The sequence below is a fragment of the Rhinoderma darwinii genome, unplaced genomic scaffold (assembly GCF_050947455.1).
Source record: "Rhinoderma darwinii isolate aRhiDar2 unplaced genomic scaffold, aRhiDar2.hap1 Scaffold_4014, whole genome shotgun sequence".
In the NCBI taxonomy this organism is placed as follows: domain Eukaryota; kingdom Metazoa; phylum Chordata; class Amphibia; order Anura; family Rhinodermatidae; genus Rhinoderma; species Rhinoderma darwinii.
The window spans coordinates 27,198-50,821 of NW_027463609.1; the positions used below are offsets into that span (position 1 = coordinate 27,198).

The 23,624-nt window shown below is 41.9% G+C and overlaps 102 pseudogenes; all 102 read left to right on the top strand.

The window, feature by feature from the left end:
* Positions 1–34: 34 nt before the first annotated feature.
* On the top strand, positions 35–153 carry LOC142708969 (5S ribosomal RNA; annotated as a pseudogene).
* A 67-nt stretch (positions 154–220) lies between these two features.
* LOC142708698 (5S ribosomal RNA) lies at positions 221–339 on the top strand (annotated as a pseudogene).
* A 67-nt stretch (positions 340–406) lies between these two features.
* On the top strand, positions 407–525 carry LOC142708840 (5S ribosomal RNA; annotated as a pseudogene).
* A 67-nt stretch (positions 526–592) lies between these two features.
* Positions 593–711, top strand: LOC142708881 (5S ribosomal RNA; annotated as a pseudogene).
* Positions 712–964: 253 nt separating this feature from the next.
* LOC142708893 (5S ribosomal RNA) lies at positions 965–1,083 on the top strand (annotated as a pseudogene).
* Positions 1,084–1,150: 67 nt separating this feature from the next.
* On the top strand, positions 1,151–1,269 carry LOC142708845 (5S ribosomal RNA; annotated as a pseudogene).
* A 67-nt stretch (positions 1,270–1,336) lies between these two features.
* Positions 1,337–1,455, top strand: LOC142708655 (5S ribosomal RNA; annotated as a pseudogene).
* A 253-nt stretch (positions 1,456–1,708) lies between these two features.
* On the top strand, positions 1,709–1,827 carry LOC142708666 (5S ribosomal RNA; annotated as a pseudogene).
* A 67-nt stretch (positions 1,828–1,894) lies between these two features.
* On the top strand, positions 1,895–2,013 carry LOC142708772 (5S ribosomal RNA; annotated as a pseudogene).
* Positions 2,014–2,080: 67 nt separating this feature from the next.
* Positions 2,081–2,199, top strand: LOC142708729 (5S ribosomal RNA; annotated as a pseudogene).
* Positions 2,200–2,266: 67 nt separating this feature from the next.
* Positions 2,267–2,385, top strand: LOC142708951 (5S ribosomal RNA; annotated as a pseudogene).
* Positions 2,386–2,452: 67 nt separating this feature from the next.
* Positions 2,453–2,571, top strand: LOC142708906 (5S ribosomal RNA; annotated as a pseudogene).
* A 67-nt stretch (positions 2,572–2,638) lies between these two features.
* LOC142708697 (5S ribosomal RNA) lies at positions 2,639–2,757 on the top strand (annotated as a pseudogene).
* A 67-nt stretch (positions 2,758–2,824) lies between these two features.
* LOC142708621 (5S ribosomal RNA) lies at positions 2,825–2,943 on the top strand (annotated as a pseudogene).
* Positions 2,944–3,010: 67 nt separating this feature from the next.
* On the top strand, positions 3,011–3,129 carry LOC142708861 (5S ribosomal RNA; annotated as a pseudogene).
* A 67-nt stretch (positions 3,130–3,196) lies between these two features.
* On the top strand, positions 3,197–3,315 carry LOC142708948 (5S ribosomal RNA; annotated as a pseudogene).
* A 67-nt stretch (positions 3,316–3,382) lies between these two features.
* On the top strand, positions 3,383–3,501 carry LOC142708640 (5S ribosomal RNA; annotated as a pseudogene).
* A 67-nt stretch (positions 3,502–3,568) lies between these two features.
* On the top strand, positions 3,569–3,687 carry LOC142708946 (5S ribosomal RNA; annotated as a pseudogene).
* A 67-nt stretch (positions 3,688–3,754) lies between these two features.
* LOC142708803 (5S ribosomal RNA) lies at positions 3,755–3,873 on the top strand (annotated as a pseudogene).
* A 589-nt stretch (positions 3,874–4,462) lies between these two features.
* Positions 4,463–4,581, top strand: LOC142708699 (5S ribosomal RNA; annotated as a pseudogene).
* Positions 4,582–4,833: 252 nt separating this feature from the next.
* On the top strand, positions 4,834–4,952 carry LOC142708909 (5S ribosomal RNA; annotated as a pseudogene).
* Positions 4,953–5,391: 439 nt separating this feature from the next.
* LOC142708907 (5S ribosomal RNA) lies at positions 5,392–5,510 on the top strand (annotated as a pseudogene).
* Positions 5,511–5,763: 253 nt separating this feature from the next.
* LOC142708775 (5S ribosomal RNA) lies at positions 5,764–5,882 on the top strand (annotated as a pseudogene).
* A 67-nt stretch (positions 5,883–5,949) lies between these two features.
* On the top strand, positions 5,950–6,068 carry LOC142708653 (5S ribosomal RNA; annotated as a pseudogene).
* Positions 6,069–6,135: 67 nt separating this feature from the next.
* Positions 6,136–6,254, top strand: LOC142708727 (5S ribosomal RNA; annotated as a pseudogene).
* A 67-nt stretch (positions 6,255–6,321) lies between these two features.
* Positions 6,322–6,440, top strand: LOC142708970 (5S ribosomal RNA; annotated as a pseudogene).
* Positions 6,441–6,507: 67 nt separating this feature from the next.
* LOC142708765 (5S ribosomal RNA) lies at positions 6,508–6,626 on the top strand (annotated as a pseudogene).
* A 438-nt stretch (positions 6,627–7,064) lies between these two features.
* On the top strand, positions 7,065–7,183 carry LOC142708669 (5S ribosomal RNA; annotated as a pseudogene).
* Positions 7,184–7,250: 67 nt separating this feature from the next.
* Positions 7,251–7,369, top strand: LOC142708643 (5S ribosomal RNA; annotated as a pseudogene).
* Positions 7,370–7,436: 67 nt separating this feature from the next.
* Positions 7,437–7,555, top strand: LOC142708718 (5S ribosomal RNA; annotated as a pseudogene).
* Positions 7,556–7,622: 67 nt separating this feature from the next.
* Positions 7,623–7,741, top strand: LOC142708776 (5S ribosomal RNA; annotated as a pseudogene).
* Positions 7,742–7,808: 67 nt separating this feature from the next.
* On the top strand, positions 7,809–7,927 carry LOC142708825 (5S ribosomal RNA; annotated as a pseudogene).
* Positions 7,928–7,994: 67 nt separating this feature from the next.
* LOC142708850 (5S ribosomal RNA) lies at positions 7,995–8,113 on the top strand (annotated as a pseudogene).
* Positions 8,114–8,179: 66 nt separating this feature from the next.
* LOC142708622 (5S ribosomal RNA) lies at positions 8,180–8,298 on the top strand (annotated as a pseudogene).
* A 67-nt stretch (positions 8,299–8,365) lies between these two features.
* LOC142708704 (5S ribosomal RNA) lies at positions 8,366–8,484 on the top strand (annotated as a pseudogene).
* A 67-nt stretch (positions 8,485–8,551) lies between these two features.
* LOC142708674 (5S ribosomal RNA) lies at positions 8,552–8,670 on the top strand (annotated as a pseudogene).
* Positions 8,671–8,737: 67 nt separating this feature from the next.
* On the top strand, positions 8,738–8,856 carry LOC142708901 (5S ribosomal RNA; annotated as a pseudogene).
* Positions 8,857–8,922: 66 nt separating this feature from the next.
* LOC142708675 (5S ribosomal RNA) lies at positions 8,923–9,041 on the top strand (annotated as a pseudogene).
* A 67-nt stretch (positions 9,042–9,108) lies between these two features.
* Positions 9,109–9,227, top strand: LOC142708846 (5S ribosomal RNA; annotated as a pseudogene).
* A 67-nt stretch (positions 9,228–9,294) lies between these two features.
* On the top strand, positions 9,295–9,413 carry LOC142708785 (5S ribosomal RNA; annotated as a pseudogene).
* Positions 9,414–9,480: 67 nt separating this feature from the next.
* LOC142708685 (5S ribosomal RNA) lies at positions 9,481–9,599 on the top strand (annotated as a pseudogene).
* Positions 9,600–9,666: 67 nt separating this feature from the next.
* On the top strand, positions 9,667–9,785 carry LOC142708934 (5S ribosomal RNA; annotated as a pseudogene).
* A 67-nt stretch (positions 9,786–9,852) lies between these two features.
* Positions 9,853–9,971, top strand: LOC142708897 (5S ribosomal RNA; annotated as a pseudogene).
* Positions 9,972–10,038: 67 nt separating this feature from the next.
* LOC142708847 (5S ribosomal RNA) lies at positions 10,039–10,157 on the top strand (annotated as a pseudogene).
* A 253-nt stretch (positions 10,158–10,410) lies between these two features.
* Positions 10,411–10,529, top strand: LOC142708858 (5S ribosomal RNA; annotated as a pseudogene).
* A 67-nt stretch (positions 10,530–10,596) lies between these two features.
* On the top strand, positions 10,597–10,715 carry LOC142708918 (5S ribosomal RNA; annotated as a pseudogene).
* A 67-nt stretch (positions 10,716–10,782) lies between these two features.
* Positions 10,783–10,901, top strand: LOC142708930 (5S ribosomal RNA; annotated as a pseudogene).
* A 67-nt stretch (positions 10,902–10,968) lies between these two features.
* Positions 10,969–11,087, top strand: LOC142708920 (5S ribosomal RNA; annotated as a pseudogene).
* A 67-nt stretch (positions 11,088–11,154) lies between these two features.
* LOC142708859 (5S ribosomal RNA) lies at positions 11,155–11,273 on the top strand (annotated as a pseudogene).
* Positions 11,274–11,340: 67 nt separating this feature from the next.
* LOC142708942 (5S ribosomal RNA) lies at positions 11,341–11,459 on the top strand (annotated as a pseudogene).
* Positions 11,460–11,526: 67 nt separating this feature from the next.
* On the top strand, positions 11,527–11,645 carry LOC142708610 (5S ribosomal RNA; annotated as a pseudogene).
* A 67-nt stretch (positions 11,646–11,712) lies between these two features.
* LOC142708644 (5S ribosomal RNA) lies at positions 11,713–11,831 on the top strand (annotated as a pseudogene).
* A 67-nt stretch (positions 11,832–11,898) lies between these two features.
* Positions 11,899–12,017, top strand: LOC142708709 (5S ribosomal RNA; annotated as a pseudogene).
* Positions 12,018–12,084: 67 nt separating this feature from the next.
* LOC142708895 (5S ribosomal RNA) lies at positions 12,085–12,203 on the top strand (annotated as a pseudogene).
* Positions 12,204–12,270: 67 nt separating this feature from the next.
* LOC142708925 (5S ribosomal RNA) lies at positions 12,271–12,390 on the top strand (annotated as a pseudogene).
* A 67-nt stretch (positions 12,391–12,457) lies between these two features.
* On the top strand, positions 12,458–12,576 carry LOC142708848 (5S ribosomal RNA; annotated as a pseudogene).
* A 67-nt stretch (positions 12,577–12,643) lies between these two features.
* On the top strand, positions 12,644–12,762 carry LOC142708823 (5S ribosomal RNA; annotated as a pseudogene).
* Positions 12,763–12,829: 67 nt separating this feature from the next.
* Positions 12,830–12,948, top strand: LOC142708646 (5S ribosomal RNA; annotated as a pseudogene).
* A 67-nt stretch (positions 12,949–13,015) lies between these two features.
* On the top strand, positions 13,016–13,134 carry LOC142708941 (5S ribosomal RNA; annotated as a pseudogene).
* A 67-nt stretch (positions 13,135–13,201) lies between these two features.
* On the top strand, positions 13,202–13,320 carry LOC142708812 (5S ribosomal RNA; annotated as a pseudogene).
* A 67-nt stretch (positions 13,321–13,387) lies between these two features.
* Positions 13,388–13,506, top strand: LOC142708985 (5S ribosomal RNA; annotated as a pseudogene).
* A 67-nt stretch (positions 13,507–13,573) lies between these two features.
* LOC142708798 (5S ribosomal RNA) lies at positions 13,574–13,692 on the top strand (annotated as a pseudogene).
* A 67-nt stretch (positions 13,693–13,759) lies between these two features.
* On the top strand, positions 13,760–13,878 carry LOC142708625 (5S ribosomal RNA; annotated as a pseudogene).
* Positions 13,879–13,945: 67 nt separating this feature from the next.
* On the top strand, positions 13,946–14,064 carry LOC142708787 (5S ribosomal RNA; annotated as a pseudogene).
* Positions 14,065–14,131: 67 nt separating this feature from the next.
* LOC142708832 (5S ribosomal RNA) lies at positions 14,132–14,250 on the top strand (annotated as a pseudogene).
* A 253-nt stretch (positions 14,251–14,503) lies between these two features.
* On the top strand, positions 14,504–14,622 carry LOC142708702 (5S ribosomal RNA; annotated as a pseudogene).
* A 253-nt stretch (positions 14,623–14,875) lies between these two features.
* LOC142708799 (5S ribosomal RNA) lies at positions 14,876–14,994 on the top strand (annotated as a pseudogene).
* Positions 14,995–15,061: 67 nt separating this feature from the next.
* On the top strand, positions 15,062–15,180 carry LOC142708751 (5S ribosomal RNA; annotated as a pseudogene).
* A 67-nt stretch (positions 15,181–15,247) lies between these two features.
* Positions 15,248–15,366, top strand: LOC142708659 (5S ribosomal RNA; annotated as a pseudogene).
* A 67-nt stretch (positions 15,367–15,433) lies between these two features.
* On the top strand, positions 15,434–15,552 carry LOC142708639 (5S ribosomal RNA; annotated as a pseudogene).
* Positions 15,553–15,805: 253 nt separating this feature from the next.
* On the top strand, positions 15,806–15,924 carry LOC142708915 (5S ribosomal RNA; annotated as a pseudogene).
* Positions 15,925–15,991: 67 nt separating this feature from the next.
* LOC142708636 (5S ribosomal RNA) lies at positions 15,992–16,110 on the top strand (annotated as a pseudogene).
* A 67-nt stretch (positions 16,111–16,177) lies between these two features.
* On the top strand, positions 16,178–16,295 carry LOC142708874 (5S ribosomal RNA; annotated as a pseudogene).
* Positions 16,296–16,362: 67 nt separating this feature from the next.
* On the top strand, positions 16,363–16,481 carry LOC142708705 (5S ribosomal RNA; annotated as a pseudogene).
* A 67-nt stretch (positions 16,482–16,548) lies between these two features.
* Positions 16,549–16,667, top strand: LOC142708884 (5S ribosomal RNA; annotated as a pseudogene).
* Positions 16,668–16,734: 67 nt separating this feature from the next.
* Positions 16,735–16,853, top strand: LOC142708809 (5S ribosomal RNA; annotated as a pseudogene).
* Positions 16,854–16,920: 67 nt separating this feature from the next.
* LOC142708804 (5S ribosomal RNA) lies at positions 16,921–17,039 on the top strand (annotated as a pseudogene).
* A 1,107-nt stretch (positions 17,040–18,146) lies between these two features.
* On the top strand, positions 18,147–18,265 carry LOC142708715 (5S ribosomal RNA; annotated as a pseudogene).
* A 67-nt stretch (positions 18,266–18,332) lies between these two features.
* On the top strand, positions 18,333–18,451 carry LOC142708719 (5S ribosomal RNA; annotated as a pseudogene).
* Positions 18,452–18,518: 67 nt separating this feature from the next.
* LOC142708764 (5S ribosomal RNA) lies at positions 18,519–18,637 on the top strand (annotated as a pseudogene).
* A 67-nt stretch (positions 18,638–18,704) lies between these two features.
* On the top strand, positions 18,705–18,823 carry LOC142708854 (5S ribosomal RNA; annotated as a pseudogene).
* Positions 18,824–18,890: 67 nt separating this feature from the next.
* Positions 18,891–19,009, top strand: LOC142708954 (5S ribosomal RNA; annotated as a pseudogene).
* A 67-nt stretch (positions 19,010–19,076) lies between these two features.
* Positions 19,077–19,195, top strand: LOC142708684 (5S ribosomal RNA; annotated as a pseudogene).
* A 253-nt stretch (positions 19,196–19,448) lies between these two features.
* Positions 19,449–19,567, top strand: LOC142708662 (5S ribosomal RNA; annotated as a pseudogene).
* Positions 19,568–19,634: 67 nt separating this feature from the next.
* LOC142708724 (5S ribosomal RNA) lies at positions 19,635–19,753 on the top strand (annotated as a pseudogene).
* Positions 19,754–19,820: 67 nt separating this feature from the next.
* On the top strand, positions 19,821–19,939 carry LOC142708607 (5S ribosomal RNA; annotated as a pseudogene).
* Positions 19,940–20,006: 67 nt separating this feature from the next.
* LOC142708958 (5S ribosomal RNA) lies at positions 20,007–20,125 on the top strand (annotated as a pseudogene).
* A 67-nt stretch (positions 20,126–20,192) lies between these two features.
* LOC142708682 (5S ribosomal RNA) lies at positions 20,193–20,311 on the top strand (annotated as a pseudogene).
* A 67-nt stretch (positions 20,312–20,378) lies between these two features.
* On the top strand, positions 20,379–20,497 carry LOC142708713 (5S ribosomal RNA; annotated as a pseudogene).
* A 67-nt stretch (positions 20,498–20,564) lies between these two features.
* LOC142708750 (5S ribosomal RNA) lies at positions 20,565–20,683 on the top strand (annotated as a pseudogene).
* A 253-nt stretch (positions 20,684–20,936) lies between these two features.
* Positions 20,937–21,055, top strand: LOC142708647 (5S ribosomal RNA; annotated as a pseudogene).
* A 67-nt stretch (positions 21,056–21,122) lies between these two features.
* LOC142708967 (5S ribosomal RNA) lies at positions 21,123–21,241 on the top strand (annotated as a pseudogene).
* A 67-nt stretch (positions 21,242–21,308) lies between these two features.
* On the top strand, positions 21,309–21,427 carry LOC142708677 (5S ribosomal RNA; annotated as a pseudogene).
* Positions 21,428–21,494: 67 nt separating this feature from the next.
* LOC142708642 (5S ribosomal RNA) lies at positions 21,495–21,613 on the top strand (annotated as a pseudogene).
* A 67-nt stretch (positions 21,614–21,680) lies between these two features.
* LOC142708725 (5S ribosomal RNA) lies at positions 21,681–21,799 on the top strand (annotated as a pseudogene).
* A 67-nt stretch (positions 21,800–21,866) lies between these two features.
* Positions 21,867–21,985, top strand: LOC142708865 (5S ribosomal RNA; annotated as a pseudogene).
* A 67-nt stretch (positions 21,986–22,052) lies between these two features.
* On the top strand, positions 22,053–22,171 carry LOC142708928 (5S ribosomal RNA; annotated as a pseudogene).
* Positions 22,172–22,238: 67 nt separating this feature from the next.
* Positions 22,239–22,357, top strand: LOC142708867 (5S ribosomal RNA; annotated as a pseudogene).
* Positions 22,358–22,610: 253 nt separating this feature from the next.
* LOC142708961 (5S ribosomal RNA) lies at positions 22,611–22,729 on the top strand (annotated as a pseudogene).
* Positions 22,730–22,796: 67 nt separating this feature from the next.
* LOC142708824 (5S ribosomal RNA) lies at positions 22,797–22,915 on the top strand (annotated as a pseudogene).
* Positions 22,916–22,982: 67 nt separating this feature from the next.
* On the top strand, positions 22,983–23,101 carry LOC142708777 (5S ribosomal RNA; annotated as a pseudogene).
* Positions 23,102–23,168: 67 nt separating this feature from the next.
* LOC142708830 (5S ribosomal RNA) lies at positions 23,169–23,287 on the top strand (annotated as a pseudogene).
* The last annotated feature ends 337 nt before the right edge of the window (positions 23,288–23,624 follow it).

Sequence of the window (23,624 nt, forward strand, 5' to 3'; positions counted from 1 at the left end):
AGATTAAATAGGACTATGGATTAAAGCATTTAGCGTCAATGGCCATTCTAAGCTGAATGTGCCTGCTCTCGTCAGATCGCAGAAGTTACACAGCTTAAGGCCTCGCTTGTACCAGTGTGGGAGACTCTCTGAGAATCTGTGGTGCGGTTGAGTTTTTATTATGTTGTTTAGATTTTGTTTCACAATAGATTAAATAGGACTATGGATTAAGGCTTTTAAAGTCAATGGCCATTCTAAGCTGAATGTGCCTGCTCTCGTCAGATCGTAGAAGTTACACAGCTTAAGGCCTCGCTAGTACCAGTGTGGGAGACTGTCTGGGAATCCGTGGTGCGGTTGACTTTTTATTATGTCGTTTAGATTTTGTTTCACAATCGATTAAAAAGGACTATAGATTAAAGCATTTAATGTCAATGGCCATTCTAAGCTGAATGTGCCTGCTCTCGTTAGATCGCAGAAGTTACACAGCTTAACGCCTCGCTAGTACCAGTGTGGGAGACTGTCTGGGAATCCGTGGTGCGGTTGACTTTTTATTATGTTGTTTAGATTTTGTTTCACAATAGATTAAATAGGACTATGGATTAAAGCATTTAACGTCAATGGCCATTCTAAGCTGAATGTGCCTGCTCTCGTCAGATCGCAGAAGTTACACAGCTTAAGGCCTCGCTAGTACCAGTGTGGGAGACTGTCTGGGAATCCGTGGTGCGGTTGACTTTTTATTATGTCGTTTAGATTTTGTTTCACAATCGATTAAAAAGGACTATGGATTAAAGCATTTAATGTCAATGGCCATTCTAAGCTGAATGTGCCTACTCTCGTCAGATTGCAGAAGTTACACAGCTTAAGGCCTCGCTAGTACCAGTGTGGGAGACTGTCTTGGAATCCGTGGTGCGGTTGAGTTTTTATTATGTCGTTTAGATTTTGTTTCACAATCGATTAAAAAGGACTATGGATTAACGCATTTAATGTCAATGGCCATTCTAAGCTGAATGTGCCTGCTCTCGTCAGATCGCAGAAGTTACACAGCTTAAGGCCTCGCTAGTACCAGTGTGGGAGACTGTCTGGGAATCCGTGGTGCGGTTGACTTTTTATTATGTCGTTTAGATTTTGTTTCACAATCGATTAAAAAGGACTATGGATTAAAGCATTTAATGTCAATGGCCATTCTAAGCTGAATGTGCCTGCTCTCGTTAGATCGCAGAAGTTACACAGCTTAACGCCTCGCTAGTACCAGTGTGGGAGACTGTCTGGGAATCCGTGGTGCGGTTGACTTTTTATTATGTCGTTTAGATTTTGTTTCACAATCGATTAAAAAGGACTATGGATTAAAGCATTTAATGTCAATGGCCATTCTAAGCTGAATGTGCCTGCTCTCGTCAGAACACAGAAGTTACACAGCTTAAGGCCTCGCTAGTACCAGTGTGGGAGACTGTCTGGGAATCCGTGGTGCGGTTGACTTTTTATTATGTTGTTTAGATTTTGTTTCACAATAGATTAAATAGGACTTTGGATTAAGGCTTTTAATGTCAATGGCCATTCTAAGCTGAATTTGCCTGCCCTCGTTAGATCGCAGAAGTTACACAGCTTAACGCCTCGCTAGTACCAGTGTCGGAGACTGTCTGGGAATCCGTGGTGCGGTTGACTTTTTATTATGTCGTTTAGATTTTGTTTCACAATAGATTAAATAGGACTATGGATTAAAGCATTTAACGTCAATGGCCATTCTAAGCTGAATGTGCCTGCTCTCGTCAGATCGCAGAAGTTACACAGCTTAAGGCCTCACCAGTACCAGTGTGGGAGACTGTCTGGGAATCCGTGGTGCGGTTGACTTTTTATTATGTCGTTTAGATTTTGTTTCACAATTGATTAAAAAGGACTATGGATTAAAGCATTTAACGTCAATGGCCATTCTAAGCTGAACGTACCTGCTCTCGTCAGAACGCAGAAGTTACACAGCTTAAGGCCTCGCTAGTACCAGTGTGGGAGACTGTCTGGGAATCCATGGTGCGGTTGAATTTTTATTATGTCGTTTAGATTTTGTTTCACAATCGATTAAAAAGGACTATGGATTAAAGCATTTAATGTCAATGGCCGTTCTAAGCTGAATGTCCCTGCTCTCGTCAGATCGCAGAAGTTACACAGCTTAAGGCCTCGCTAGTACCAGTGTGGGAGACTGTCTGGGAATCCGTGGTGCGGTTGACTTTTTATTATGTCGTTTAGATTTTGTTTCACAATCGATTAAAAAGGACTATGGATTAAAGCATTTAATGTCAATGGCCATTCTAAGCTGAATGTCCCTTCTCTCGTCAGATCGCAGAAGTTACGCAGCATAAGGCCTCGCTAGTACCAGTGTGGGAGACTGTCTGGGAATCCGTGGTGCGGTTGACTTTTTATTATGTAGTTTCGATTTTGTTTCACAATAGATTAAATAGGACTATGGATTAAAGCATTTAACGTCAATGGCCATTCTAAGCTGAATGTGCCTGCTCTCGTCAGATCGCAGAAGTTACACAGCTTAAGGCCTCGCTAGTACCAGTGTGGGAGACTGTCTGGGAATCCGTGGTGCGGTTGACTTTTTATTATGTCGTTTAGATTTTGTTTCACAATAGATTAAATAGGACTATGGATTAAAGCATTTAACCTCAATGGCCATTCTAAGCTGAATGTGCCTGCTCTCGTCAGATCGCAGAAGTTACACAGCTTAAGGCCTCGCTAGTACCAGTGTGGGAGACTGTCTGGGAATCCGTGGTGCGGTTGAATTTTTATTATGTCGTTTAGATTTTGTTTCACAATCGATTAAAATGGACTATGGATTAAAGCATTTAATGTCAATGGCCATTCTAAGCTGAATGTCCCTGCTCTCGTCAGATCGCAGAAGTTACACAGCTTAAGGCCTCGCTAGTACCAGTGTGGGAGACTGTCTGGGAATCCGTGGTGCGGTTGACTTTTTATTATGTCGTTTAGATTTTGTTTCACAATCGATTAAAAAGGACTATGGATTAAATCATTTAATGTCAATGGCCATTCTAAGCTGAATGTGCCTGCTCTCGTCAGATCGCAGGAGTTACTCAGCTTAAGGCCTCGCTAGTACCAGTGTGGGAGACTGTCTGGGAATCCGTGGAGCGGTTGACTTTTTATTATGTCGTTTAGATTTTGTTTCACAATCGATTAAAAAGGACTATGGATTAAAGCATTTAATGTCAATGGCCATTCTAAGCTAAATGTGCCTGCTCTCGTCAGATTGCAGAAGTTACACAGCTTAAGGCCTCGCTAGTACCAGTGTGGGAGACTGTCTTGGAATCCGTGGTGCGGTTGACTTTTTATTATGTCGTTTAGATTTTGTTTCACAATCGATTAAAAAGGACTATGGATTAACGCATTTAATGTCAATGGCCATTCTAAGCTGAATGTGCCTGCTCTCGTCAGATCGCGGAAGTTACACAGCTTAAGGCCTCGCTAGTACCAGTGTGGGAGACTGTCTGGGAATCCGTGGTGCGGTTGACTTTTTATTATGTCGTTTAGATTTTGTTTCACAATCGATTAAAAAGGACTATGGATTAAAGCATTTAATGTCAATGGCCATTCTAAGCTGAATGTGCCTGCTCTCGTTAGATCGCAGAAGTTACACAGCTTAACGCCTCGCTAGTACCAGTGTGGGAGGCTGTCTGGGAATCCGTGGTGCGGTTGACTTTTTATTATGTCGTTTAGATTTTGTTTCACAATAGATTAAATAGGACTATGGATTAAAGCATTTAACGTCAATGGCCATTCTAAGCTGAATGTGCCTGCTCTCGTCAGATCGCAGAAGTTACACAGCTTAAGGCCTCGCTAGTACCAGTGTGGGAGACTGTCTGGGAATCAGTGGTGCGGTTGAATATTTATTATGTCATTTAGATTTTGTTTCACAATCGATTAAAAAGGACTATGGATTAAAGCATTTAATGTCCCTGCTCTCGTCAGATTGCAGAAGTTACACAGCTTAAGGCCTCGCTAGTACCAGTGTGGGAGACTGTCTGGGAATCTGTGGTGCGGTTGACTTTTTATTATGTCGTTTAGATTTTGTTTCACAATCGATTAAAAAGGACTATGGATTAAAGCATTTAATGTCAATGGCCATTCTAAGCTGAATGTGCCTGCTCTCGTCAGAACGCAGAAGTTACACAGCTTAAGGCCTCGCTAGTACCAGTCTGGGAATCCGTGGTGCAGTTGCCTTTTTATTATGTTGTTTAGATTTTGTTTCACAATAGATTAAATAGGACTTTGGATTAAGGCTTTTAATGTCAATGGCCATTCTAAGCTGAATTTGCCTTCTCTCGTTAGTTCGCAGAAGTTACACAGCTTAACGCCTCGCTAGTACCAGTGTGGGAGACTGTCTGGGAATCCGTGGTGCGGTTGACTTTTTATTATGTCGTTTAGATTTTGTTTCACAATAGATTAAATAGGACTATGGATTAAAGCATTTAACGTCAATGGCCATTCTAAGCTGAATGTGCCTGCTCTCGTCAGATCGCAGAAGTTACACAGCTTAAGGCCTCACCAGTACCTGTGTGGGAGACTGTCTGGGAATCCGTGGTGCGGTTGACTTTTATTATGTCGTTTAGATTTTGTTTCACAATTGATTAAAAAGGACTATGGATTAAAGCATTTAACGTCAATGGCCATTCTAAGATGAATGTGCCTGCTCTCGTCAGAACGCAGAAGTTACACAGCTTAAGGCCTCGCTAGTACCAGTGTGGGAGAGTGTCTGGGAATCCGTGGTGCGGTTGAATTTTTATTATGTCGTTTAGATTTTGTTTCACAATCGATTAAAAAGGACTATGGATTAAAGCATTTAATGTCAATGGCCATTCTAAGCTGAATGTGCCTGCTCTCGTTAGATCGCAGAAGTTACACAGCTTAACGCCTCGCTAGTACTAGTGTGGGAGACTGTCTGGGAATCCGTGGTGTGGTTGACTTTTTATTATGTCGTTTAGATTTTGTTTCACAATAGATTAAATAGGACTATGGATTAAGGCTTTTAATGTCAATGGCCATTCTAAGCTAAATGTGCCTGCTCTCGTCAGATCGCAGAAGTTACACATCTTAAAGCCTCGCTAGTACCAGTGTGGGAGACTGTCTGGGAATACGTGGTGCGGTTGAATTTTTATTATGTCGTTTAGATTTTGTTTCACAATCGATTAAAAAGGACTATGGATTAAAGCATTTAATGTCGATGGCCATTCTAAGCTGAATGTGCCTGCTCTCGTTAGGTCGCAGAAGTTACACAGCTTAAGGCCTCGCTAGTACGAGTGTGGGAGACTGTCTGGGAATCCATGGTGAGGTTGACTTTTCATTATGTCGTTTAGATTTTGTTTCACAATAGATTAAATAGGACTATGGATTAAAGCATTTAACGTCAATGGCCATTCTAAGCTGAATGTGCCTGCTCTCGTCAGATCGCAGAAGTTACACAGCTTAAGCCCTCGCTAGTGCTAGTGTGGGAGACTGTCTGGGAATCCGTGGTGCAGTTGACTTTTTGTTATGTCGTTTAGATTTTGTTTCACAATTGATTAAAAAGGACTATGGATTAAAGAATTTAATGTCAATGGCCATTCTAAGCTGAATGTCCCTGCTCTCGTCAGATGGCAGAAGTTACACAGCTTAAGGCCTTGCTAGTACGAGTGTGGGAGACTGTCTGGGAATCTGTGGTGAGGTTGACTTTTTATTATGTCGTTTAGATTTTGTTTCACAATAGATTAAATAGGACTATGGATTAAAGCATTTAACGTCAATGGCCATTCTAAGCTGAATGTGCCTGCTCTCGTCAGAACGCAGAAGTTACACAGCTTAAGGCCTCGCTAGTACCAGTGTGGGAGACTGTCTGGGAATCCGTGGTGCGCTTGCCTTTTTATTATGTCGTTTAGATTTTGTTTCACAATCGATTAAAAAGGACTATGGATTAAAGCATTTAATGTCAATGGCTATTCTAAGCTGAATGTGCCTGCTCTCGTCAGATCGCAGAAGTTACACAGCTTAAGGCCTCGCTAGTACCAGTGTGGGAGACTGTTTGGGAATCCGTGGTGCGGTTGACTTTTTATTATGTCGTTTAGATTTTGTTTCACAATCGATTAAAAAGGACTATGGATTAAAGCATTTAATGTCAATGGCCATTCTAAGCTGAATGTGCCTGCTCTCGTCAGATCGCAGAAGTTACACAGCTTAAGGCCTCGCTAGTACCAGGGTGGGAGACTGTCTGGGAATCCGTGGTGCGGTTGACTTTTTATTATGTCGTTTAGATTTTGTTTCACAATAGATTAAATAGGACTATGGATTAAAGCATTTAATGTCAATGGCCATTCTAAGCTGAATGTGCCTGCTCTCGTTAGGTCGCAGAAGTTACACAGCTTAAGGCCTCGCTAGTACGAGTGTGGGAGACTGTCTGGGAATCCATGGTGCGGTTGACTTTTTATTATGTCGTTTAGATTTTGTTTCACAATAGATTAAATAGGACTATGGATTAAAGCATTTAACGTCAATGGCCATTCTAAGCTGAATGTGCCTGCTCTCGTCAGATCGCAGAAGTTACACAGCTTAAGCCCTCGCTAGTACCAGTGTGGGAGACTGTCTGGGAATCCGTGGTGCAGTTGACTTTTTGTTATGTCGTTTAGATTTTGTTTCACAATTGATTAAAAAGGACTATGGATTAAAGAATTTAATGTCAATGGCCATTCTAAGCTGAATGTCCCTGCTCTCGTCAGATGGCAGAAGTTACACAGCTTAAGGCCTTGCTAGTACGAGTGTGGGAGACTGTCTGGGAATCCGTGGTGAGGTTGACTTTTTATTATGTTGTTTAGATTTTGTTTCACAATAGATTAAATAGGACTATGGATTAAGGCTTTTAATGTCAATGGCCATTCTAAGCTGAGTGTGCCTGCTCTCGTTAGATCGCAAAAGTTACACAGCTTAAGGCCTCGCTAGTACCAGTGTGGGAGACTGTCTGGGAATCCGTGGTGCGTTGAATTTTTATTATGTCGTTTAGATTTTGTTTCACAATCGATTAAAAAGGACTATGGATTAAAGCATTTAATGTCAATGGCCATTCTAAGCTGAATGCCCCTGCTCTCGTCAGATCGCAGAAGTTACACAGCCTAAGGCCTCGCTAGTACCAGTGTGGGAGACTGTCTGGGAATCCGTGGTGCAGTTGACTTTTTATTATGTTGTTTCGATTTTGTTTCACAATCGATTAAAAAGGACTATGGATTAAAGCATTTAATGTCAATGGCCATTCTAAGCTGAATGTCCCTGCTCTCGTCAGATCGCAGAAGTTACACAGCTTAAGGCCTCACTAGTACCAGTGTGGGAGACTGTCTGGGAATCCGTGGTGCGGTTGACTTTTTATTATGTCGTTTAGATTTTGTTTCACAATCGATTAAAAAGGACTATGAATTAAAGCATTTAATGTCAATGGCCATTCTAAGCTGAATGTGCCTGCTCTCGTCAGATCGCAGAAGTTACACCGCTTAAGGCCTCGCTAGTACCAGTGTGGGAGACTGTCTGGGAATCCGTGGTGCGGTTGACTTTTTATTATGTCGTTTAGATTTTGTTTCACAATAGATTAAATAGGACTATGGATTAAAGCATTTAACGTCAATGGCCATTCTAAGCTGAATGTGCCTGCTCTCGTCAGAACGCAGAAGTTACACAGCTTAAGGCCTCGCTAGTACCAGTGTGGGAGACTGTCTGGGAATCCGTGGTGCGCTTGCCTTTTTATTATGTCGTTTAGATTTTGTTTCACAATCGATTAAAAAGGACTATGGATTAAAGCATTTAATGTCAATGGCTATTCTAAGCTGAATGTGCCTGCTCTCGTCAGATCGCAGAAGTTACACAGCTTAAGGCCTCGCTAGTACCAGTGTGGGAGACTGTTTGGGAATCCGTGGTGAGGTTGACTTTTTATTATGTCGTTTAGATTTTGTTTCACAATCGATTAAAAAGGACTATGGATTAAAGCATTTAATGTCAATGGCCATTCTAAGCTGAATGTGCCTGCTCTCGTCAGATCGCAGAAGTTACACAGCTTAAGGCCTCGCTAGTACCAGGGTGGGAGACTGTCTGGGAATCCGTGGTGCGGTTGACTTTTTATTATGTTGTTTAGATTTTGTTTCACAGTAGATTAAATAGGACTATGGATTAAGGCTTTAATGTCAATGGCCATTCTAAGCTGAATGTCCCTGCTCTCGTCAGATCGCAGAAGTTACACAGCTTAAGGCCTCGCTAGTACCAGTGTGGGAGACTGTCTGGGAATCCGTGGTGCGGTTGACTTTTTATTATGTCGTTTAGATTTTGTTTCACAATCGATTAAATAAGACTATGGATTAAAGCATTTAACGTCAATGGCCATTCTAAGCTGAATGTGCCTGCTCTCGTCAGATTGCAGAAGTTACACAGCTTAAGGCCTCGCTAGTACCAGTGTGGGAGACTGTCTGGGAATCCGTGGTGCGGTTGACTTTTTATTATGTCGTTTAGATTTTGTTTCACAATAGATTAAATAGGACTATGGATTAAGGCTTTTAATGTCAATGGCCATTCTAAGCTGAATGTGCCTGCTCTCGTCAGATCGCAGAAGTTACACAGCTTAAGGCCTCGCTAGTACCAGTGTGGGAGACTGTCTGGGAATCCGTGGTGCGGTTTACTTTTTATTATGTCGTTTAGATTTTGTTTCACAATCGATTAAAAAGGACTATGGATTAAAGCATTTAATGTCAATGGCCATTCTAAGCTGAATGTGCCTGCTCTCGTTAGATCGCAGAAGTTACACAGCTTAATGCCTTGCTAGTACCAGTGTGGGAGACTGTCTGGGAATCCGTGGTGCGGTTGACTTTTTATTATGTTGTTTAAATTTTGTTTCACAGTAGATTAAATAGGACTATGGATTAAGGCTTTAATGTCAATGGCCATTCTAAGCTGAATGTGCCTGCTCTCGTCAGATCGCAGAAGTTACACAGCTTAAGGCCTCGCTAGTACCAGTGTGGGAGACTGTCTGGGAATCCGTGGTGCGGTTTACTTTTTATTATGTCGTTTAGATTTTGTTTCACAATCGATTAAAAAGGACTATGGATTAAAGCATTTAATGTCAATGGCCATTCTAAGCTGAATGTGCCTGCTCTCGTTAGATCGCAGAAGTTACACAGCTTAACGCCTCGCTAGTACCAGTGTGGGAGACTGTCTGGGAATCCGTGGTGCGGTTGACTTTTTATTATGTTGTTTAGATTTTGTTTCACAATAGATTAAATAGGACTATGGATTAAAGCATTTAACGTCAATGGCAATTCTAAGCTGAATGTGCCTGCTCTCGTCAGATCGCAGAAGTTACACAGCTTAAGGCCTCGCTAGTACGAGTGTGGGAGACTGTCTGGGAATCCGTGGTGCGGTTGACTTTTTATTATGTTGTTTAGATTTTGTTTCACAATAGATTAAATAGGACTATGGATTAAGGCTTTTAATGTCAATGGCCATTCTAAGCTGAATGTGCCTGCTCTCGTCAGATCGCAGAAGTTATACAGCTTAAGGTCTCGCTAGTACCAGTGTGGGAGACTGTCTGGGAATCCGTGGTGCGGTTGACTTTTTATTATGTCGTTTAGATTTTGTTTCACAATCGATTAAATAGGACTATGGATTAAAGCATTTAACGTCAATGGCAATTCTAAGCTGAATGTGCATGCTCTCGTCAGATCGCAGAAGTTACACAGCTTAAGGCCTCGCTAGTACCAGTGTGGGAGACTGTCTGGGAATACGTGGTGCGGTTGAATATTTATTATGTCGTTTAGATTTTGTTTCACAATCGATTAAAAAGGACTATGGATTAAAGCGTTTAATGTCAATGGCCATTCTAAGCTGAATGTCCCTGCTCTCGTCAGATCGCAGAAGTTACACAGCTTAAGGCCTCGCTAATACCAGTGTGGGAGACTGTCTGTGAATCCGTGGTGCGGTTGACTTTTTATTATGTCGTTTAGATTTTGTTTCACAATCGATTAAAAAGGACTATGGATTAAAGCATTTAATGTCAATGGCCATTCTAAGCTGAATGTGCCTGCTCTCGTTAGATCGCAGAAGTTACACAGCTTAACGCCTCGCTAGTACCAGTGTGGGAGACTGTCTGGGAATCCGTGGTGCGGTTGACTTTTTATTATGTCGTTTAGATTTTGTTTCACAATAGATTAAATAGGACTATGGATTAAAGGATTTAATGTCAATGGCCATTCTAAGCTGAATGTGCCTGCTCTCGTCAGATCGCAGAAGTTACACAGCTTAAGTCCTCGCTAGTACCAGTGTGGGAGACTGTCTGGGAATCCGTGGTGGGGTTGAATTTTTATTATGTCGTTTAGATTTTGTTTCACAATCGATTAAAAAGGACTATGGATTAAAGCATTTAATGTCAATGGCCATTCTAAGCTGAATGTCCCTGCTCTCGTCGGATCGCAGAAGTTACACAGCTTAAGGCCTCGCTAGTACCAGTGTGGGAGACTGTCTGGGAATCCATGGTGCGGTTGACTTTTTATTATGTCGTTTAGATTTTGTTTCACAATCGATTAAAAAGGACTATGGATTAAAGCATTTATTGTCAATGGCCATTCTAAGCTGAATGTGCCTGCTCTCGTCAGATCGCAGAAGTTACACAGCTTAAGGCCTCGCTAGTACCAGTGTGGGAGACTGTCTGGGAATCCGTGGTGCGGTTGACTTTTTATTAAGTCGTTTAGATTTTGTTTCACCATAGATTAAATAGGACTATGGATTAAAGCATTTAACGTCAATGGCCATTCTAAGCTGAATGTGCCTGCTCTCGTCAGATCGCAGAAGTTACACAGCTTAAGGCCTCGCTAGTACCAGTGTGGGAGACTGTCTGGGAATCCGTGGTGCGGTTGACTTTTTATTATGTCGTTTAGATTTTGTTTCACAATCGATTAAAAAGGACTATGGATTAAAGCGTTTAATGTCAGTAGCCATTCAAAGCTGAATGTCCCTGCTCTCGTCAGATCGCAGAAATTACACAGCTTAAGGCCTCGCTAGTACCAGTGTGGGAGACTGTCTGGGAATCCGTGGTGCGGTAGACTTTTTATTATGTCGTTTAGATTTTGTTTCACAATCGATTAAAAAGGACTATGGATTAAAGCATTTAATGTCAATGGCCATTCTAAGCTGAATGTCCCTGCTCTCGTCGGATCGCAGAAGTTACACAGCTTAAGGCCTCGCTAGTACCAGTGTGGGAGACTGTCTGGGAATCCATGGTGCGGTTGACTTTTTATTATGTCGTTTAGATTTTGTTTCACAATCGATTAAAAAGGACTATGGATTAAAGCATTTATTGTCAATGGCCATTCTAAGCTGAATGTGCCTGCTCTCGTCAGATCGCAGAAGTTACACAGCTTAAGGCCTCGCTAGTACCAGTGTGGGAGACTGTCTGGGAATCCGTGGTGCGGTTGACTTTTTATTATGTCGTTTAGATTTTGTTTCACAATCGATTAAAAAGGACTATGGATTAAAGCATTTAATGTCAATGGCCATTCTAAGCTGAATGTCCCTGCTCTCGTCAGATCGCAGAAATTACACAGCTTAAGGCCTCGCTAGTACCAGTGTGGGAGACTGTCTGGGAATCCGTGGTGCGGTTGACTTTTTATTATGTCGTTTAGATTTTGTTTCACAATCGATTAAAAAGTACTATGGATTAAAGCATTTAATGTCAATGGCCATTCTAAGCTGAATGTGCCTGCTCTCGTCAGATCGCAGAAGTTACACAGCTTAAGGCCTCGCTAGTACCAGTGTGGGAGACTGTCTGGGAATCCGTGGTGTGGTTGACTTTTTATTATGTCGTTTAGATTTTGTTTCACAATAGATTAAATAGGACTATGGATTAAAGCATTTAACGTCAATGGCCATTCTAAGCTGAATGTGCCTGCTCTGGTCAGAACGCAGAAGTTACACAGCTTAAGGCCTCGCTAGTACCAGTGTGGGAGACTGTCTGGGAATCCGTGGTGCGGTTGACTTTTTATTATGTTGTTTAGATTTTGTTTCACAATAGATTAAATAGGACTATGGATTAAGGCTTTTAATGTCAATGTCCATTCTAAGCTGAATGTGCCTGCTCTCGTCAGATCGCAGAAGTTACACAGCTTAAGCCCTCGCTAGTACCAGTGTGGGAGACTGTCTGGGAATTCGTGGTGCGGTTGACTTTTTATTATGTTGTTTAGATTTTGTTTCACAATAGATTAAATAGGACTATGGATTAAGGCTTTTAATGTTAATGGCCATTCTAAGCTGAAAGTGCCTGCTCTCGTCAGATCGCTAGAAGTTACACAGCTTTAGGCCTCGCTAGTACCAGTGTGGGAGACTGTCTGGGAATCCGTGGTGCGGTTGACTTTTTATTATGTCGTTTAGATTTTGTTTCACAATCGATTAAAAAGGACTATGGATTAAAGCATTTAATGTCAATGGCCATTCTAAGCTGAATGTGCCTGCTCTCGTTAGATCGCAGAAGTTACACAGCTTAACGCCTCGCTAGTACCAGTGTGGGAGACTGTCTGGGAATCCGTGGTGCGGTTGACTTTTTATTATGTCGTTTAGATTTTGTTTCACAATAGATTAAATAGGACTATTGATTAAAGCATTTAATGTCAATGGCCATTCTAAGCTGAATGTGCCTGCTCTCGTCAGATCGCAGAAGTTACACAGCTTAAGGCCTCGCTAGTACCAGTGTGGGAGACTGTCTGGGAATCCATGGTACGGTTGACTTTTTATTATGTCGTTTAGATTTTGTTTCACAATCGATTAAAAAGGACTATGGATTAAAGCATTTAATGTCAATGGCCATTCTAAGCTGAATGTGCCTGCTCTCGTCAGATCGCAGAAGTTACACAGCTTAAGGCCTCGCTAGTACCAGTGTGGGAGACTGTCTGGGAATCCGTGGTGTGGTTGACTTTTGATTATGTCGTTTAGATTTTGTTTCACAATAGATTAAATAGGACTATGGATTAAAGCATTTAACGTCAATGGCCATTCTAAGCTGAATGTGCCTGCTCTGGTCAGACCGCAGAAGTTACACAGCTTAAGGCCTCGCTAGTACCAGTGTGGGAGACTGTCTGGGAATCCGTGGTGCGGTTGAATTTTTATTATGTCGTTTAGATTTTGTTTCACAATAGATTAAATAGGACTATGGATTAAGGCTTTTAATGTTAATGGCCATTCTAAACTGAATGTGCCTGCTCTCGTCAGATCGCAGAAGTCACACAGCTTAAGGCCTCGCTAGTACCAGTGTGGGAGACTGTCTGGGAATACGTGGTGCGGTTGACTTTTTATTATGTCGTTTAGATTTTGTTTCACAATCGATTAAAAAGGACTATGGATTAAAGCATTTAATGTCAATGGCCATTCTAAGCTGAATGTGCCTGCTCTCGTCAGATCGCAGAAGTTACACAGCTTAAGGCCTCGCTAGTACCAGCGTGGGAGACTGTCTGGGAATCCGTGGTGCGGTTGACTTTTTATTAAGTCGTTTCGATTTTGTTTCACAATAGATTAAATAGGACTATGGATTAAAGCATTTAACGTCAATGGCCATTCTAAGCTGAATGTGCCTGCTCTCGTCAGATCGCAGAAGTTACACAGCTTAAGGACTCGCTAGTACCAGTGTGGGAGACTGTCTGGGAATCCGTGGTGCGGTTGACTTTTTATTATGTCGTTTAGATTTTGTTTCACAATCGATTAAAAAGGACTATGGATTAACGCATTTAACGTCAATGGCCATTCTAAGCTGAATGTCCCTGCTCTCGTCAGATCGCAGAAGTTACACAGCTTAAGGCCTCGCTAGTACCAGTGTGGGAGACTGTCTGGGAATCCGTGGTGCGGTTGACTTTTTATTATGTCGTTTAGATTTTGTTTCACAATCGATTAAAAAGTACTATGGATTAAAGCATTTGATGTCAATGGCCATTCTAAACTGAATGTGCCTGCTCTCGTCAGATCGCAGAAGTTACACAGCTTAAGGCCTCGCTAGTACCAGTGTGGGAGACTGTCTGGGAATCCGTGGTGTGGTTGACTTTTGATTATGTCGTTTAGATTTTGTTTCACAATAGATTAAATAGGACTATGGATTAAAGCATTTAACGTCAATGGCCATTCTAAGCTGAATGTGCCTGCTCTGGTCAGAACGCAGAAGTTACACAGCTTAAGGCCTCGCTAGTACCAGTGTGGGAGACTGTCTGGGAATCCGTGGTGCGGTTGAATTTTTATTGTGTCGTTTAGATTTTGTTTCACAATCGATTAAAAAGGACTATGGATTAAATCCTTTAATGTCAATGGTCATTCTAAGCTGAATGTCCCTGCTCTTGTTAGATCGCAGAAGTTACACAGCTTAACGCATCGCTAGTACCAGTGTGGGAGACTGTCTGGGAATCCGTGGTGCGGTTGCCTTTTTATTATGTCGTTTAGATTTTGTTTCACAATAGATTAAATAGGACTATGGATTAAGGCTTTTAATGTTAATGGCCATTCTAAGCTGAATGTGCCTGCTCTCGTCAGATCGCAGAAGTTACACAGTTTAAGGCCTCGCTAGTACCAGTGTGGGAGACTGTCTGGGAATCCGTGGTGCGGTTGACTTTTTATTATGTCATTTAGATTTTGTTTCACAATCGATTAAAAAGGACTATGGATTAAAGCATTTAATGTCAATGGCCATTCTAAGCTGAATGTGCCTGCTCTCGTTAGATCGCAGAAGTTACACAGCTTAACGCCTCGCTAGTACAAGTGTGGGAGACTGTCTGGGAATCCGTGTTGCGGTTGACTTTTTATTAAGTCGTTTAGATTTTGTTTCACAATAGATTAAATAGGACTATGGATTAAAGCATTTAACGTCAATGGCCATTCTAAGCTGAATGTGCCTGCTCTCGTCAGATCGCAGAAGTTACACAGCTTAAGGACTCGCTAGTACCAGTGTGGGAGACTGTCTGGGAATCCGTGGTGCGGTTGACTTTTTATTATGTCGTTTAGATTTTGTTTCACAATCGATTAAAAAGGACTATGGATTAAAGCATTTAATGTCAATGGCCATTCTAAGCTGAATGTCCCTGATCTCGTCAGATCGCAGAAGTTACACAGCTTAAGGCCTCGCTAGTACCAGTGTGGGAGACTGTCTGGGAATCCGTGGTGCGGTTGACTTTTTATTATGTCGTTTAGATTTTGTTTCACAATCGATTAAAAAGTACTATGGATTAAAGCATTTAATGTCAATGGCCATTCTAAGCTGAATGTGCCTGCTCTCTTTAGATCGCAGAAGTTACACAGCTTAAGGCCTCGCTAGTACCAGTGTGGGAGACTGTCTGGGAATCCGTGGTGCGGTTGACTTTTTATTATGTTGTTTAGATTTTGTTTCACAATAGATTAAATAGGACTATGGATTAAAGGATTTAATGTCAATGGCCATTCTAAGCTGAATGTGCCTGCTCTCGTCAGATCGCAGAAGTTACGCAGCTTAAGGCCTCGCTAGTACCAGTGTGGGAGACTGTCTGGGAATCCGTGGTGCGGTTGAATTTTTATTGTGTCGTTTAGATTTTGTTTCACAATCGATTAAAAAGGACTATGGATTAAAGCCTTTAATGTCAATGGCCATTCTAAGCTGAATGTCCCTGCTCTTGTTAGATCGCAGAAGTTACACAGCTTAACGCCTCGCTAGTACCAGTGTGGGAGACTGTCTGGGAATCTGTGGTGCGGTTGACTTTTTATTATGTTGTTTAGATTTTGTTTCACAATAGATTAAATAGGACTATGGATTAAGGCTTTTATTGTTAATGGCCATTCTAAGCTGAATGTGCCTGCTCTCGTTAGATCGCAGAAGTTACACAGCTTAACGCCTCGCTAGTACCAGTGTGGGAGACTGTCTGGGAATCCGTGGTGCGGTTGACTTTTTATTATGTCGTTTAGATTTTGTTTCACAATCGATTAAAAAGGACTATGGATTAAAGTATTTAATGTCAATGGCCATTCTAAGCTGAATGTGCCTGCTCTCGTCAGATCGCAGAAGTTACACAGCTTAAGGCCTCGCTAGTACCAGTGTGGGAGACTGTCTGGGAATACGTGGTGCGGTTGACTTTTTACTATGTTGTTTAGATTTTGTTTCACAATAGATTAAATAGGACTATGGATTAAGGCATTTAATGTCAATGGCCATTCTAAGCTGAATGTGCCTGCTCTCGTAGATCGCAGAAGTTACACAGCTTAAGGCCTCGCTAGTACCTGTGTGGGAGACTGTCTGGGAATCCGTGGTGCGGTTGACTTTTTATTATGTTGTTTAGATTTTGTTTCACAATCGATTAAAAAGGACTATGGATTAAAGCATTTAATGTCAATGGCCATTCTAAGCTGAATGTGCCTGCTCTCGTCAGATCGCAGAAGTTACACAGCTTAAGGCCTCGCTAGTACCAGTGTGGGAGACTGTCTGGGAATCCGTGGTGCGGTTGAATTTTTATTATGTCGTTTAGATTTTGTTTCACAATCGATTAAAAAGGACTATGGATTAAAGCATTTAATGTCAATCACCATTCTAAGCTGAATGTCCCTGCTCTCGTCAGATCGCAGAAGTTACACAGCTTAAGGACTCGCTAGTACCAGTGTGGGAGACTGTCTGGGAATCCGAGGTGCGGTTGACTTTTTATTATGTCGTTTAGATTTTGTTTCACAATCGATTAAAAAGGACTATGTATTAAAGCATTTAGTGTCAATGGCCATTCTAAGCTGAATGTCCCTGCTCTCGTCAGATCGCAGAAGTTACACAGCTTAAGGCCTCGCTAGTACCAGTGTGGGAGACTGTCTGGGAATCTGTGGTGCGGTTGAATTTTTATTATGTCGTTTAGATTTTGTTTCACAATCGATTAAAAAGGACTATGGATTAAAGCATTTAATGGCAATGGCCATTCTAAGCTGAATGTCCCTGCTCTCGTCAGATCGCAGAAGTTACACAGCTTAAGGCCTTGCTAGTACCAGTGTGGGAGACTGTCTGGGAATCCGTGGTGCGGTTGACTTTTTATTATGTTGTTTAGATTTTGTTTCACAATCGATTAAAAAGGACTATGGATTAAAGCATTTAATGTCAATGGCCATTCTAAGCTGAATGTACCTGCTCTCGTCAGACCGCAGAAGTTACACAGCTTAAAGGCATGGTGTCGCCCCAAAAACATGTTTTTTTTTTAAAATTTAAACATTTAGTGTGTGGGTGATAAAACATTGTTCAAATTTTTTTTATTTTTTTCGCGAGTCAGGAAATATTATAAATTTTTTCAAATTTATAATACTACCCATTTTTGGTCACTAGATGGAGCTGTTTGGAGCTAGTTCCCAAAATTGCAGCATTGCAACATTGGGTTAAAAGCTATCGCTCTAGTGAGCGCTCAGCATCCCCCCCTCCTTTATCCTGGCTAGTGCCGGGATAAACGAGGGGTTTGAAAGGTATAACCTCCTACACTGTGTGTCGCCATTTTTTGAGGTAACCCACAGTGTAGTAGGTTTACATGCAGTAGTAAACACACACAAACACTAACATACATTGAAATCGCTTACCTGCTCCTGCCGCCGCGGCCCGTCCGCTCCCTTTGCTGCCGCTGTTCCATGTGCACTTGTCCGGAAGCCGCGACCGGAAGTAGTAATATTACTGTCCGGCCGCGACTTCCGGTCCACAGGAAAATGGCGCCGGACGGCGCCAATTTCGAATAGGACTGTGTGGGAGCGGCGCATGCGCAGTTCCCACACAGACGCCGTACACGGCAGTCAATGGGACGGGAGCCGTTCGCAGTCCCTATGGGACTGTGGCTGCCGTATTCCATGTCTGTGTGTGTCGTTAATCGACACACACAGAAATGGAACAAAAAATGGCAGCCCCCATAGGGAAAAAAAAGTGTGAAAAAAAGAAACAGTAAAACACAAACACACAAATGAAAATAAACGTTTATATTAAGGCACTAACATCTTTAACATATAAATAAAATATTTGTGATGACACTGTTCCTTTAAGGCCTCGCTAGTACCAGTGTGGGAGACTGTCTGGGAATCCGTGGTGCGGTTGACTTTTTATTATGTCGTTTAGATTTTGTTTCACAATCGATTAAAAAGGACTATGGATTAAAGCATTTAATGACAATGGCCATTCTAAGCTGAATGTCCCTGCTCTCGTCAGATCGCAGAAGTTACACAGCTTAAGGCCTCGCTAGTACCAGTGTGGGAGACTGTCTGGGAATCCGTGGTGCGGTTGACTTTTTATTATGTCGTTTAGATTTTGTTTCACAATCGATTAAAAAGGACTATGGATTAAAGCATTTAATGTCAAAGGCCATTCTAAGCTGAATGTGCCTGCTCTCGTCAGATCGCAGAAGTTACACAGCTTAAGGCCTCGCTAGTACCAGTGTGGGAGACTGTCTGGGAATCCGTGGTGCGGTTGACTTTTTATTATGTCGTTTAGATTTTGTTTCACAATAGATTAAATAGGACTATGGATTAAAGCATTTAACGTCAATGGCCATTCTGAGCTGAATGTCCCTGCTCTCGTCAGATCGCAGAAGTTACACAGCTTAAGGCCTCGCTAGTACCATTGTGGGAGACTGTCTGGGAATCCGTGGTGCGGTTGCCTTTTTATTATGTCGTTTAGATTTTGTTTCACAATCGATTAAAAAGGACTATGGATTAAAGCATTTAATGTCAATGGCCATTCTAAGCTGAATGTGCCTGCTCTCGTCAGATCGCAGAAGTTACACAGCTTAAGGCCTCGCTAGTACCAGTGTGGGAGACTGTCTGTAAATCCGTGGTGCGGTTGACTTTTTATTATGTCGTTTAGATTTTGTTTCACAATCGATTAAAAAGGACTATGGATTAAAGCATTTAATGTCAATGGCCATTCTAAGCTGAATGTGCCTGCTCTCGTCAGATCGCAGAAGTTACACAGCTTAAGGCCTCGCTAGTACCAGTGTGGGAGACTGTCTGGGAATCCGTGGTGCGGTTGACTTTTTATTATGTCGTTTAGATTTTGTTTCACAATAGATTAAATAGGACTATGGATTAAAGCATTTAACGTCAATGGCCATTCTAAGCTGAATGTCCCTGCTCTCGTCAGAACGCAGAAATTACACAGCTTAAGGCCTCGCTAGTACCAGTGTGGGAGACTGTCTGGGAATCCGAGGTGCGGTTGACTTTTTATTATGTCGTTTAGATTTTGTTTCACAATCAATTAAAAAGGACTATGGATTAAAGCATTTAATGTCAATGTCCATTCTAAGCTGAATGTACCTGCTCTCGTCAGATCGCAGAAGTTACACAGCTTAAGTCCTTGCTAGTACCAGTGTGGGAGACTGTCTGGGAATCCGTGGTGCGGTTTACTTTTTATTATGTCGTTTAGATTTTGTTTCACAATAGATTAAATAGGACTATGGATTAAAGCATTTAATGTCAATGGCCATTCTAAGCTGAATGTGCCTGCTCTTGTCAGAACGCAGAAGTTACACAGCTTAAGGCCTCGCTAGTACCAGTGTGGGAGACTGTCTGGGAATCCGTGGTGCGGTTGACTTTTTATTATGTTGTTTAGATTTTGTTTCACAATAGATTAAATAGGACTATGGATTAAGGCTTTTAATGTCAATGGCCATTCTAAGCTGAATGTGCCTGCTCTCGTCAGATCGCAGAAGTTACACAGCTTAAGGCCTCGCTAATACCAGTGTGGGAGACTGTCTGGGAATCCGTGGTGCGGTTGACTTTTTATTATGTTGTTTAGATTTTGTTTCACAATAGATTAAATAGGACTATGGATTAAGGCTTTTAATGGCAATGGCCATTCTAAGCTGAATGTGCCTGCTCTCGTCAGATCGCAGAAGTTACGCAGCTTAAGGCCTCGTTAGTACCAGTGTGGGAGACTGTCTGGGAATCCGTGGTGCGGTTGACTTTTTATTATGTCGTTTAGATTTTGTTTCACAATCGATTAAAAAGGACTATGGATTAAAGCATTTAATGTCAATGGCCATTCTAAGCTGAATGTGCCTGCTCTCGTTAGATTGCAGAAGTTACACAGCTTAACGCCTCGCTAGTACCAGTGTGGGAGACTGTCTGGGAATCCGTGGTGCGGTTGACTTTTTATTATGTTGTTTAGATTTTGTTTCACAATCGATTAAAAAGGACTATGGATTAAAGCATTTATTGTCAATGGCCATTCTAAGCCGAATGTGCCTGCTCTCGTCAGATCGCAGAAGTTACACAGCTTAAGGCCTCGCTAGTACCAGTGTGGGAGACTGTCTGGGAATCCGTGGTGCGGTTGACTTTTTATTATGTCGTTTAGATTTTGTTTCACAATCGATTAAAGAGGACTATGGATTAAAACATTTAATGTCAATGGCCATTCTAAGCTGAATGTGCCTGCTCTCGTCAGATCGCAGAAGTTACACAGCTTAAGTCCTCGCTAGTACCAGTGTGGGAGACTGTCTGGGAATCCGTGGTGCGGTTGACTTTTTATTATGTCGTTTAGATTTTGTTTCACAATAGATTAAATAGGACTATGGATTAAAGCATTTAATGTCAATGGCCATTCTAAGCTGAATGTGCCTGCTCTCGTCAGAACGCAGAAGTTACACAGCTTAAGGCCTCGCTAGTACCAGCGTTGGAGACTGTCTGGGAATCCGTGGTGCGGTTGAATTTTTATTATGTCGTTTAGATTTTGTTTCACAATCGATTAAAAAGGACTATGGATTAAAGCATTTAATGCCAATGGCCATTCTAAGCTGAATGTCCCTGCTCTCGTCAGATCGCAGAAGTTACACAGCTTAAGGCCTCGCTAGTACCAGTGTGTGAGACTGTCTGGGAATCGGTGGTGCGGTTGACTTTTAATTATGTTGTTTAGATTTTGTTTCACAATAGATTAAATAGGACTATGGATTAAGGCTTTTAATGTCAATGGCCATTCTAAGCTGAATGTGCCTGCTCTCGTCAGATCGCAGAAGTTACACAGCTTAAGGCCTCGCTAGTACCAGTGTGGGAGACTGTCTGGGAATCCGTGGTGTGGTTGACTTTTTATTATGTCGTTTAGATTTTGTTTCACAATCGATTAAAAAGGACTATGGATTAAAGCATTTAATGTCAATGGCCATTCTAAGCTGAATGTGCCTGCTCTCGTCAGATCGCAGAAGTTACACAGCTTAAGGCCTCGCTAGTACCAGTGTGGGAGACTGTCTGGGAATCCGTGGTGCGGTTGACTTTTTATTATGTCGTTTAGATTTTGTTTCACAATAGATTAAATAGGACTATGGATTAAAGCATTTAACGTCAATGGCTATTCTAAGCTGAATGTCCCTGCTCTCGTCGGAACGCAGAAATTACACAGCTTAAGGCCTCGCTAGTACCAGTGTGGGAGACTGTCTGGGAATCCGAGGTGCGGTTGACTTTTTATTATGTCGTTTAGATTTTGTTTCACAATCAATTAAAAAGGACTATGGATTAAAGCATTTAATGTCAATGGCCATTCTAAGCTGAATGTGCCTGCTCTCGTCAGATCGCAGAAGTTACACAGCTTAAGGCCTTGCTAGTACCAGTGTGGGAGACTGTCTGGGAATCCGTGGTGCGGTTGACTTTTTATTATGTCGTTTAGATTTTGTTTCACAATCGATTAAAAAGGACTATGGATTAAAGCATTTAATGTCAATGGCCATTCTAAGCTGAATGTGCCTGCTCTCGTCAGATCGCAGAAGTTACACAGCTTAAGGCCTTGCTAGTACCAGTGTGGGAGACTGTCTGGGAATCCGTGGTGTGGTTGACTTTTTATTATGTTGTTTAGATTTTGTTTCACAATAGATTAAATAGGACTATGGATTAAGGCTTTTAATGTCAATGGCCATTCTAAGCTGAATGTGCCTGCTCTCGTCAGATCGCAGAAGTTACACAGCTTAAGGCCTCGCTAGTACCAGTGTGGCAGACTGTCTGGGAATCCGTGGTGCGGTTGAATTTTTATTATGTAGTTTAGATTTTGTTTCACAATCGATTAAAAAGGACTATGGATTAAAGCATTTATTGTCAATGGCCATTCTAAGCCGAATGTGCCTGCTCTCGTCAGATCGCAGAAGTTACACAGCTTAAGGCCTCGCTAGTACCAGTGTGGGAGAATGTCTGGGAATCCGTGGTGCGGTTGACTTTTTATTATGTCGTTTAGATTTTGTTTCACAATCGATTAAAGAGGACTATGGATTAAAGCATTTAATGTCAATGGCCATTCTAAGCTGAATGTGCCTGCCCTCGTCAGATTGCAGAAGTTACACAGCTTAAGGCCTCGCTAGTACCAGTGTGGGAGACTGTCTGGGAATCCGTGGTGCGGTTGACTTTTTATTATGTCGTTTAGATTTTGTTTCACAATAGATTAAATAGGACTATGGATTAAAGCATTTAATGTCAATGGCCATTCTAAGCTGAATGTGCCTGCTCTCATCAGAACGCAGAAGTTACACAGCTTAAGGCCTCGCTAGTACCAGCGTTGGAGACTGTCTGGGAATCCGTCTTGCGGTTGAATTTTTATTATGTCGTTTAGATTTTGTTTCACAATCGATTAAAAAGGACTATGGATTAAAGCATTTAATGTCAATGGCCATTCTAAGCTGAATGTCCCTGCTCTCGTCAGATCGCAGAAGTTACACAGCTTAAGGCCTCGCTAGTACCAGTGTGTGAGACTGTCTGGGAATCCGTGGTGCGGTTGAGTTTTAATTATGTTGTTTAGATTTTGTTTCACAATAGATTAAATAGGACTATGGATTAAGGCTTTTAATGTCAATGGCCATTCTAAGCTGAATGTGCCTGCTCTCGTTAGATCGCAGAAGTTACACAGCTTAAGGCCTCGCTAGTACCAGCGTTGGAGACTGTCTGGGAATCCGTGGTGCGGTTGAATTTTTATTATGTCGTTTAGATTTTGTTTCACAATCGATTAAAAAGGACTATGGATTAAAGCATTTAACGTCAATGGCCATTCTAAGCTGAATGTGCCTGCTCTCGTCAGAACGCAGAAGTTACATAGCTTAAGTCCTCGCTAGTACCAGTGTGGGAGACTGTCTGGGAATCCGTGGTGCGGTTGACTTTTTATTATGTTGTTTAGATTTTGTTTCACAATAGATTAAATAGGACTATGGATTAAGGCTTTTAATGTCAATGGCCATTCTAAGCTGAATGTGCCTGCTCTCGTCAGATCGCAGAAGTTACACAGCTTAAGGCCTCGCTGCTACCAGTGTGGGAGACTGTCTGGGAATCCGTGGTGCGGTTGACTTTTTATTATGTCGTTTAGATTTTGTTTCACAATCGATTAAAAAGGACTATGGATTAAAGCATTTAATGTCAATGGCCATTCTAAGCTGAATGTGCCTGCTCTCGTTAGATTGCAGACGTTACACAGCTTAACTCATCGCTAGTACCAGTGTGGGTGACTGTCTGGGAATCCGTGGTGCGGTTGACTTTTTATTATGTCGTTTAGATTTTGTTTCACAATAGATTAAATAGGACTATGGATTAAAGCATTTAACGTCAATGGCCATTCTAAGCTGAATGTGCCTGCTCTCGTCAGATCGCAGAAGTTACACAGCTTAAGGCCTCGCTAGTACCAGTGT